The 7291-nt window shown below is 42.0% G+C and overlaps 1 non-coding gene across 1 annotated transcript; it reads left to right on the top strand.

Annotated features, from left to right (window-relative positions):
• Nucleotides 1-4972: 4972 nt before the first annotated feature.
• On the top strand, nucleotides 4973-5079 carry LOC145027975 (small nucleolar RNA R71). The gene has a single exon (XR_013675736.1). It is a non-coding gene; the product is annotated as a small nucleolar RNA R71 (small nucleolar RNA).
• The last annotated feature ends 2212 nt before the right edge of the window (nucleotides 5080-7291 follow it).

Here is a 7291-nt window from a genome sequence, read left to right as displayed (position 1 = left end):
GCTTGTCCTCAAGCACTTAGAGAAGTAGAATGAATGAAGAGGAATGAAAAAAAAACAATACGAAAAATAAAGAAAGGGAAAGAAAATGCAAACGTGAAACTCGGGTTGCCTCCCGAGAAGCGCTTCTTTTGATGGAGTCATTAGCTGGACTCCACCCCTTCTATGTTTTTGTAATTCCGCACAGCAGGAGCTCCTCCATTCCTTCATTGCGGGGGACTCCTTCTTCATATTTCTTCACTCGATGGCCATTAACTTTAAATGGCGTGCCATCTCTTGAGATCAATTCAATAGCCCCATGAGGAAACACCGTCTTAACCACAAATGGACCATCCCACCTTGATTTGAGCTTGCCCAAGAAAAGTTTTAGACGGGAATTGAAGAGTAGTACTTTTTGGCCTTCATGGATGTCTTTGCTTTTGATTCTTTGGTCATGCCATCTCTTGGTCTTTTATTTATAGAGCCACGAACTAGAATAGGCCTCATTTCGGAGTTCTTCAAGGGCATTCATTTGCATTAAACGATTGGTCTTCAATTCTTCCATGTCAAAGTTGCATCTCCTTAATGCCCAATAGGCCTTGTGCTCGATTTCAACCGGTAAATGGCATTGCTTCCATAAACTAACCTATATGGTGTAGTACCAATAGGTGTTTTGAAAGCGGTACGAAACGCCCATAGCGCGTCATCCAATTTATCCAACCATTCCTTGCGATTGCTTCCCACTGACTTCTCCAAGATACGCTTCAAAGCTCGATTGGTAACTTCCGTTTGCCCACTCGTTTGCGGGTGGTATGATGTGGAGAACTTATGGGTCACCCCATATTTCTTGAGCACCTTGTCCAATTGATCATTGGCAAAGTGTGTGCCACGGTCACTAATTAGGGCCTTTGGAACACCAAATCGGGAGAATAGTCTTTTCAAGAACCGTACCACTACCTGTCCGTCATTTGTAGGTAAAGCCTGCGCCTCCGCCCATTTTGACACATAATCCACCGCCACGAGGATGTACTTGTTTCCTTTGGATGTGGGGAATGGCCCCATGAAGTCTATGCCCCACACGTCGAACACCTCGCACACTTGAATGCTATGTTGAGGCATTTCATTACGGGAGGAAATGTTTCCCACCCTTTGGCAAGCATCGCATTCTTTGATATATTGGGCTGCATCTTTGAAGATTGTAGGCCAATAGAACCCAATGTCAAAGATCTTCTTCGCGGTATAGTGTGCTCCATGATGTCCTCCCATGGGCCCACTATGGCAGTGCTCTAGTATTTTTCGACTCTCCTTTCCGAACACACATCTTCTTATAATTCCATCCGCGCAGCTTCGGAAGAGGTATGGATCGTCCCAAAAGTAATATTTGATCTCCGAAAAGAAATTCTTCTTTTGCTGACTACTATAATCCTTCGGGACGTAATTGGTAGCTAAATAGTTAGCTATATCCGCGAACCATGGCTCCTCTCCCACGGACACCATAATGTATTCATCCGGAAAGTCGTCTCCATCCTTATCGTCTTGCAATGCCGGGTTCTCGAGCGTAGATAAATGATCGGCCGCTACGTTCTGCATTCCTTTCTTATCTCGTATCTCTGTATCGAATTCTTGAAGAAGCAGCACCCATCGTATTAGTCTTGGCTTGGCATCCTGTTTGGAAAACAAATACTTGATAGCCGAGTGGTCAGTAAAAACAGTGGTTTTAGATAAAACCAAATAAGGGCGAAATTTATCAAAAGCGTAAACTACGGCTAACAGTTCTTTTTTAGTAGTGGTATAATTCTCTTGGGCAGGATTCAAGGTCTTGCTTGCATAATAAATGGGTTGAAAATGCTTATCAACCCTTTGTCCAAGGACCGCTCCTAGTGCATAGTCACTAGCATCACACATGATTTCGAAGGGTAAATTCCAATTTGGTGCTATAATGATTGGGGCATTAGTTAATTTTTCTTTTAAAAAGTCGAATGCCTCTAAACACTCTTTAGTGAAATTAAAGGGTGCATCTTTTAATAATAATTGTGTTAGAGGTTTCGTAATTTTGGAAAAATCTTTAATAAAACGCCGGTAAAAACCTGCGTGTCCCAAAAAACTTCTAATGCCCTTCACATTAGTTGGTGGGGGAAATTTAGCAATGGTGTCTATCTTTGCCCGATCCACCTCAATTCCTTTTTAAGAGACTTTATGTCCCAATACTATACCCTCTTTGACCATGAAATGACACTTTTCCCAATTTAGGACCAAGTCGGTTTTCTCACATCTAGCCAGCATCGAGTCAAGATTTGTGAGGCAGTCATTGAAAGAAGATCCGAATACAGAAAAGTCATCCATAAAGACCTCCATGAATTTTTCCACCATATCATGGAATATGGCGGTCATGCACCTTTGAAATGTCGCAGGTGCATTGCATAGTCCAAATGGCATGCGTCTATAGGCGAAGGTCCCACTGGGGCATGTAAAGGTGGTCTTTTCTTGGTCCATTAGGTCTATGGGTATTTGGAAATACCCGGAAAACCCATCTAAGAAGCAATAGTAGCTATGGCCCGATAGTCTTTCTAACATTTGGTCTATGAAAGGAAGGGGAAAATGGTCTTTGCGAGTGGCATCGTTTAGCTTGCGATAATCGATGCACACTCGCCAACCGGTTACCGTTCGCGTTGGAATTAACTCATTCTTCTCGTTGGTAATGACCGTCATTCCTCCTTTCTTGGGCACCACCTGGACCGGACTCACACATGGGCTATCGGAGATGGAATAGATGATTCCTGCATCCAAAAGCTTGACCACCTCCTTCTTGACGACTTCTTGCATGTTCAGGTTTAATCTTCTTTGATGCTGCACCACCGGCCTGGCTCCTTCTTCTAAGTTGATTTTGTGAGAGCAGTAGGATGGACTTATTCCCTTTATGTCGGAGATGCTCCATGCGATGGCTCTTTTCCTTGTCTTCAATACCCGTACAAGCTCTTCCTTTTCCGTCTTGGAGAGATCTGAGGCTATAATCACTGGCTTCTGATTTCCTTCTTCCAGGAAGGCGTATTCCAGATGGTCAGGCAGTGTTTTGAGCTCCAATTTATTCTGCATAGTGGCGGACTCGCCGAGTGCAGGTGTGGTACTCGGCGAGTTGATGGCGGTATTCGCGACTGCTAACTTTTCTTCAGGTGAACTCGGCGAGTAGATCGGGTCTACTCGGCGAGTAGGGCTTTCAGCTTGGTTTTTTAGTTCTTCATACTCTGCTTCCTCCAACAGTCTTTCAATCTCTAATAAATCTTTTTCTGTATCAAATACTTCTTCCAAAGCTGCAAACTTGCTGGAATTTTCAGGTATGTCTTCTTCCAATAGCTCGTCAAGCATGTCGATTGAGAACGCCGTGTCGTCACTACTCCTTGAGTACTTCATGGCTTGGTCTACCCCGAATGTTACTGAGTCGTCCCCAACTCGCAATGTGAGCTTTGAATCTCTCATATCTACGATGGCGCTAGCGGTGTTGAGGAAGGGTCTTCCAAGGATGATTGGTACTTGCGGATCCGCCTCCATGTCGAGAATGATGAAGTCAGCCGGGAAGACAAATTTTTCTACTTTCACTAATAAATCTTCACATATGCCTCTTGGGAAAGTAACCGTCTTGTTTGCCAAATGAATTGCCATCCAAATTGGCCTTGGCTCCGGGAGGTTCAGCTTTTTGAAGAACGAGTATGGCATAAGGTTCACACTCGCTCCAGAATCAGCTAAAGCATGAATTGCTGCCAAGTTACCAAATTGGCATGGTAGAGTTAAGCTCCCCGGATCACCCTTCTTCTTTGGTAATTTGTTTAGCATGGCGGCGGAGCAATTCTCATTCAATACTACTTTCTGCACTTCTTCCATCTTTCTTCTATTAGTAAGGAGTTCCTTAAGGAACTTTGCATACTTGGGCATTTGCATAACGGCTTCAATGAAAGGAATGTTTATTTGAAGAGTTTTAATATGATCAAGGAACTTCTGATATTCCTCTTCCTGCTTCTCCTTCTTGGCTCGGGCTGGGTATGGCATTGGAGGCTGGTATGGTTTCAAGGGTGGCTGATCATTAGTTTTTTTTTCAGATGTACTCGCCGAGTCCATCGGTCCTACTCGGCGAGTAGGGCTCTCAGATTGTGAATGTTGGTTTTCAACTTGTACTTCCATTTCTTCCTTCTGTGAGTCCTTGTTCACTTCAGTTCGAATGGGGGCCAAGGGAGTAATAATCTTCCCACTTCTTGTGGTAACAATATTCACTTGCGTGCCTCGTGGGTTGTTCTCGGTTTTGCTAGGAAGCTCTCCCAGTGACCTTTGGTTTAGTTGTTGAGCGAGTTGCCCAAGCTGAGTTTCTATATTATGGATGGATGCTTGCTGGTTCCTGAGCATTGTTCTTGTTTCTTGGATAGCAGCATCGTGGACACTGTGTCTTTTCTCAGAAGCAGCCACAAATTTAGTTAGCATATCTTCCAAGCTTGGCTTCTTCTCTTGCACCGGCTCCTCCTTTTGGTAAAAGCCTCTCCCTTTTTGTCTATACTTCTCCTCTTTGGCCTTCTTGTACTCTTCGTAAGGCAGCCACTCCTTCTTTTGTTTTCGCCAGTCTTCATCATACCGGTCACCGCTCGAATAGCATACTTGTGCCTTTTTGTTGCCGTGCTCATCCAAATCACAATCCCTAGTGAGGTGAGGTCCATTGCAATTCTCGCAACCCACCCGTATGGCATGGATAGTTTGATCCATTTTGTCCATTCTTCTATCCATGGTTTTTAACATGGCCATAACCGCGGATAAATCTTCAGTAGCAGCGTATGCGGCTCCCCTCGTGACATCATTCCTAGGGTTGTGGTATTCTCTAGAGTGTTTAGAGAATTCTTCAATTAGTTCTTTGATCACCGGGGGTGGTTTCTTTGTAAGTGGGCCTTGTGAGTCTAGCAGCTGCCGGGTCGTGACATTGACTCCATCATAAAAGATGGAAACTTCTTGTTGGCTATTTAGATCATGGTGTGGGCAATTTCGTAGCTGACTTTTGTACCTCTCCCATGCCTCATATAACGACTCTCCAGCTTGTTGTTCAAAATTTTCAATGGCCTTCTTGAGCTTGGCTATCTTGGATGGTGGGCAAAAGTGATCAATAAACTCTTCCTTCATTCTGGCCCAAGTAGTGACTGACCCGGGAGGAAGTGATTTGAGCCAGTCTTTAGCAGCACCCTTGAAGGTTACCGGAAGCATCCGAAGCAGCTGAGTTTCGCGGGTGACATTTGGAACGTTGAAGTAATCAGCAACATCATTTACTTCATCCAAATGTTTGTAGGCATCTTCATGATCTTTCCCTTAGAAAGGTATTTCCTTGAGTGAAGCTAGGATATTACCTTTTAGCTCAAAGGTGGCAGTTGCGGGAATTGCGGGTTGCACAAGTCCCGGGCCATGGTCGTCGCGCATCCTCTTCTTCCATTCTCCCATGGGAATTTCATCAATGTTAGCCATAGTGAATGCTAACTCTTCCTCCGATTCGGTGTCTTGTTCGTAAGTTGCCTCGTCTTCTTCCTCGGTTTCGTATCTAATCTCTTCTTGAATTGGCTCTTCAATTATTAAGGAAGCGCTTGAAGCTCCTGATTTGCTGCTCTTCTTTTTCCCGAAAACAGTCTTCAAGTTGGAAAATGGTGATTTCTTTGGTGTGCTTGAACTCTCCACGTCCTTCCCTTTGTTTCTTTTCAATTCGGATTCGGGGTCTTCAAATGGGGGTACCAGTGGTGTGTTTGCTCCTCTGGTCATGAAAGTCCTGAAATTAATCAAATAAAAGCGTAAAAAGAACATAAAGATTGTAAACAAATAAAAGAAAATTTTTTCTAAATAAGCTGTTACTCGCCGAGTAGGTGCGAGTGCACTTGGCGAGTATCAGTGAGTTTTCAAAAAAAATTCTAAGTTTTTAACCTAACTAAAACAGATACTAAAACCTAATTACTAGTTACTAAATTGCAATAAATGAACTTTATGCAAGTAAACTCACACAAAGGATCGAAAAAATTAGGAATTAGCTTAATTATTTAGAACCGTTCCCCGGCAACGGCGCCAAAAACTTGATGTGTGTGAATTCAACTAGTTTTATCCCTTCTTTTTATTAATAATTTGAGCACACAAAGGCAGTGAACCTGTCTATACGTGGTATAGATTGATAAGTAAGGTATCGAACTCAGGGAACGGAAATTAAACTAATAGCTAATTTTTAACAAATAATAAAAGTAAATGGTTTTTCTCTAGTTTTGCAAGACTAGAAACTTAAACAAACTAAATTTAACTAATTAACTAAAGCAACAACTATTCACCAAATTTGATAAAGATGTTTCTATTTAGGTTCAACCAATTCACTCCTATGGTTATTTAAGTTAAGGTAGATTAATCGCTATTGGTTACCAATGATGGTAGTTAGGTTCATGTTCATTACTCCTAACCCTTAGACAATTAACTAATTTAAGCGTTGATCAAGTGTTTAAACTAATTAATTCCCTAGATTAATTATTTGGATTAAATAAGATTTGTAGTGGTCAATTAAGTTATTAATTCAATTAACCTCTTGTTGATGGTTTCTCAACAAGCTCACACATTAATCTTCCTATTTTCTTATTAATCTTAGTTTCATACTCATTACTTCCAAGCATATGTTTTAGCATTCACATAGACATATGAGGTCAACAATTAAGTGATGTTCATGCAACCTAATTGCCTTCCAATTAACAGAAAATAGTAGTGATTAACACATAAGGTTCTTTAACAAACTTAATTTAATAAATCACCAATAGACAATTAAACAAAATTCAATAATTAAACCATAGGAGTTCTTTGGTATTCCCCAAACAGAAACAAAAACGGGTTTAGCTCATAGTTGCAGTAGAAACAAGCATAAAAACAAAGTTTATGGAAGCAAACATGTTTAATTCCTAAGTCTAAGTGGTAGAATCAACCTAATTACTTGAATTCTTCCAACTCTTGAAGCTTAGGGTTCTCCAGCGCCTTCTGAACCTTTTAGTCGCAGCTAATCCTTCAAAATTCGCCAGGGGTTCTGTCCCATGTGATAAGGATTCGTCTTTTAAAGATATCCCAAAACAGAGGGTACTCGGCGAGTAGCAGAATCAACTCGCCGAGTAGGTCAATACTTATCCGTCTCTAGATCAGCAGTCGTACATATCTCCTGGCAACTCATCGTGTACTCGCCGAGTAATCCTGACCTACTCGCCGAGTAAGTCTCTCTTTCCATTCTTTAACCTTCACTTGCTTTCCCTTTTCTCCTTTTTGCCTCCAAGCATATCTTTTGGAC

This window comes from Lactuca saligna, chromosome 1 (assembly GCF_052625555.1).
Source record: "Lactuca saligna cultivar CGN05327 chromosome 1, ASM5262555v1, whole genome shotgun sequence".
Lineage (NCBI taxonomy): Eukaryota > Viridiplantae > Streptophyta > Magnoliopsida > Asterales > Asteraceae > Lactuca > Lactuca saligna.
This window is presented reverse-complemented; position numbering and strand designations above follow the sequence as displayed.